The sequence below is a fragment of the Astatotilapia calliptera genome, chromosome 9, assembly GCF_964374335.1.
Source record: "Astatotilapia calliptera chromosome 9, fAstCal68.1, whole genome shotgun sequence".
Classification (NCBI taxonomy): domain Eukaryota; kingdom Metazoa; phylum Chordata; class Actinopteri; order Cichliformes; family Cichlidae; genus Astatotilapia; species Astatotilapia calliptera.
Window position 1 is genome coordinate 21,230,732 of NC_137430.1, and position 4,608 is coordinate 21,235,339.

Genomic DNA, 4,608 nt, shown 5'->3' on the forward strand with positions numbered 1-4,608 from the left:
TCTTGGGAGGATTTTATACAAAAGAGACCTGAATTACTTTGTCTTTTCTTTTTTCACATCCTTTATTTTCTATGGTGAGAACATTAAGAACAGTATGAATTCTGCAGCACATGTCATCCTGTGACCCCTCCCCATCCCTCCAAGCAGGGAACCCCAACATTTCCACCATCCATACAGAAACTGCTTAGCCTTCTCTCATCAGCAGCGGAACACATCATCATGGCATTAAGCTGCTGTAAGGCCCGCATCTTCTTTCACCGCAAGAGTTCAGCTGGGATTACACAGACTATCAGCATTCTCCTGCATAAATAGATTAAAAACTAGGCTGTGCCATGGTGAATTGTCAAGCGTCATCATGAATTTCTAAATTATCGTAGAAATGCAGCGAGTTATGTCTTCATTTTCTCCTCCATTTGTCTAGTGGCTCTGAGAGCGGTGCAAGGTTATATGTAAATTTGCATACATAAACTGTACGTGGAGAAACTGCAAAATCATTTCTTAGACAAGAAGAAATATTATTACTATATAAACAATATAATTACCTTGTTGGAATATTCAAAATCTGAAAGGTAGATGTGATTTATGAGCGTTGTTTTAATAAATATTATGTAATTTAAATTGAATTAACTTGATATATTATTAGTTTTCCTGAATTCCTGCTCTATTTTAAAACGTTACTACAGTTTTCCTGATCTGGCGGCGGCTCCTACATCAAAGTTAATTATAATAATATCATTTGTTTGTTTAAATGAATGAAACCCATCAGTGAACTAAGTAGAACAACACATATTGTTAAAGCTGAGCCCCTGATGAGCTTTCAATACAGGCGAGTAAAAAAGGAGATACGCCCTTTTACACTTTTAAGGTTCACATATCAGGATATAATAAAAATCATATTATCCTTATCAGGACTTAATGTTAGGTAAATATAACCTCAGATAAACCTTAGCACATGATTTATTATATCATGCCCTCATTTATTTAACAGAAAATTACCCAAAATGCAGAAGAATTTTCCACTGGCATTAAAAGTAGCCAGGTGCTGCTAATCAAATGCACCTGATTAATTAATTGATCGTCACAAAGTGTGAGCACCTGTATGAAAGCAGATGGTTTGTCAGTTTGCTGTTCTGAGGTGTGTGTTAACACAATGCCAAGAAGGAAAGGCATAAGCAAAGATCTTAGAGAAGCAACTGTTGCTGCTCTGAGATCTGGAAAAATGTTACGACACCATTTTCGATTGCAAAATTACATGTGAAAAAAGTTGAGATGTTCGGCCATGAAACAGCAAGCACGGTGGTGGAGGGGTGAAGATTTATGCTTGTTTTGCAGCCACACGTGGACACCTTGCAGTCACTGATCAATCATAAACTTCTCTGTATACTAAAGTATTCTAGAGTTAAATATGAGGCCGTCTGTCTGACAGATAAAGCTTGGCCCAAACTGGGTCAACAACAAATCTACAACAGAGTTGCCTGAAAAGAGAAGAATCGAGGAGTTAGGGTTATGGCGCAGTCACGGTCCAGACCTCAACCTGATTGAAATGTTGTGCCTACAACCTCAATAAACTGAAGCAACGCCATAAAGAAGAGTGGGCCAGAATCTCTCCACAATGAAGTGAGAGACTGATAAAGCTACACAAAAAATGATCACTTCAAGTGATAAAAGTAATAAAAGTGGTTCGACAAGCTACTAAATGATTGGATGCGCTTAGTTTTTCTTTTAGTGCTTCTGCTTCTTCGACTCAATGTCACCACGATGTATTATGCCATGTGTTGTTCATTTAAGGTTGTATTCACCTAATTCTAAGACCTAATAATGATGAGATCATTTTTCATTGTAAAACCTTAGAACTGACAGAGGGTGTTCTTTCTTCTTCCATGGCTGCACATACTGTTTTGAGGCTCCAGTATTTATGTGATTTCTGTCATGTAATTACGCCATTAAATGTCATTTTACATTATGCCATGCCATGTCACGTTAGACGGTTTTATGTTACCGCTATGCCTTGTCTGTGTTCTGCACAGCATCAGAAGGAACATATTAATGCAGACACTTTATTAGAAACTACATACAGTAGAACGCCATTCAAGGACCTGTCCACCCACATCATCACATCATCAAAAGGAGGATTTTCAATCTTAGGAACTTATCTTTTAGCATTTACAATTGCAGTGAGTCATGCACAAACGCCCTTTTAACTTGCTGTGAGGGAACACGAGCATAAACAGCTGTTACTTGTGAAAAGAAGGCTACACTTCTGTTTGGCAAACATTTAGAAATAGCTTGCCCTCCATTCAAGTTGGTCAGACTCAAACGATTTGCTTGAAGTGTCGAGTCACAGCTCCAGTGAAACTGACCTGTAGCTTATGCACAAAGAGCTTGGGGAGAAATGTAGGTCAAAAGCTAATTATGTGGTCTGGCAAGTGGGGCTTATATCAAGAAATTTCTCAAGGGCTACAACAGATCTGCCTGCACATGCTTGCTCAAGACACGTACCATGTGATCCATTAGGCTATTATTTGTTTAGGTACAAGACACAGTCACACCTTCACCTCATGAACTTAATGGTCTTCGAGAGCCAAAGTCCAAATGTCAGTGGCGGCTGTCACCATGCATTGTTGACTTAAATTAAAGGTAGAATTCAGCGAGTGCAATCATATTTGTCAAAACCATCCCTCGTGGAGGGTCTCACGTTAGAGCAGTAATTTAGGGATCAGGAAGGGAGAGCCACCTGTTGAGAGACAGAGGGTAAAAAGAATCCGCAGGCCTTCCCAGAATACCTGCGCTCGCAGCCAGGAAGTACAGTTTCGGGGCTTAATGTTGCATTCCACACGTTGCCTCTCGCAAGAATGCTGCTTCCAAAGTGTGTGAGATTAATATTTAACACAACATTGGCTGGAAATGCTGCTGCTGCTCAGAGTCTGTGGTTTACCTGGCTGTGTTTTCCTAAAAGCTCTGCTGCCACCGTTATCAAGCTTTCTTCATAACAAAGTCTCAAGTGACTGATGCACTGGGAACTGTATAGTCTTGCTCTACAGGATTTTTATTAAGGGACAGACAATATTTTCCACTGGACATCATAAAGTATGATAAATATTATTTAAATTAGTAGATTACCAAATTAAAATGGATATATGCATTCACAAATAGCAATGCTGTTCATGTCTAAATATATAATTTTTTTCACATTTTGAGATACCTCACCAAAGAAAGAAATACACATTTCTGTATTAGTCAATGCCATGTAATTTGTCCCCCCTTGTCTTCCTATTATAACACATTGCTAAGACTGTTTAAAACATCTACTATAAGGTGCCATATACTTGAATTAGGAGCAACCTGGGCCCTTTGACAGATCCACATATTGCTATAGCAACAACAGCCTAGCCATTGAGATATGAACAATGTGGTGGGGCAAATAGAGCAGGCTGAGATTGGAAACACAGGAGAGATTGGAAACTTCAGCTATAATGATGATGTATTGGATGCCGCCTCGGTTTCAGCTGCAGATCATTCAAACTGGCATTCCTCTGGCCTTGTCAACGTGGTATGTTCCTCAAATTTAGAAGGAACTGAATAAATTTGTGATCATTATCAATAAAACGATAAATGATAATTGTCGTAGAGCTTTAGTTATAGCAATTTAGATGCAAATGATAAAAATGGAGCAACACAATAAGGCTTCTGATCCATTATTTTTATGTATCACAATGACGCTGTCACTATAAAATCAACCGCGTGCATAAAAAGGCTCTGGCAGACTCTTATTTTTATTTTCGTGCAATTCTGAATCTGTATTTTGATGCGTTCATTGTCGGCGTTACGTACTCTGCTTGATTGCTCCTCAATATTTATGAGTTACAAAGCACATCAAGCGGTGCAGGAGGCAGTTCTAGCTGCACAATGAAAAACATCCTCCTGTTATTAGTTTGATTCATTACTGTGCCATTTTAGTTCTACGTGCAAAGGGGACCGCTCACCTGCAAATCAAATATCCCCGTTTTTCATCAGGTCTGCTGTACTGTTTATCCAGCTAGATTGTTTTACTGTGAGCTGCCCGGTTTTGGAGATACTGGGATGTTCCCTTTGTGGATTTGATAGAGTAACCAGGGCCTGATTTCTCAAAGGATAACTCTTTGGGTTTTCCTTTTTAGCTATTATTTTGTTGCATTACATACAAGAGAGGGCAGACATCAACCAAAATGACCAACTCACACCGAATCAGTCTTTTAATCTGAACTGTTTCTGTAAGCGACATAAAACTATAATCAAAAAGAGCTCAAATATTACCTTTCAATGGGGAAATAGTTTGTAGGTAAAGAATGTGAAGAGTGTTAAGGGGGGAAAAAACGTGCTGGTCAAACATAACTCCCTTGGAGCGATCATTGCACTGATTGGGTGACAAAGATGAAAAAGGCCTTTCAATATCTCAGACTAATGTTGTGCCTTTGCTCAGACCGGCTGTTGCCCTGGGTGCGTGTGAAATGCTTGGCGTGGACAAAGTAAACCATGGCCGGTGCCCATGCTCCATTGTCCTCAAAGCCTCCTAAAGAGGTCTCTTCACAGGTCCAGCAAACACACTCTCCAGACTCTTGGCATATCTCT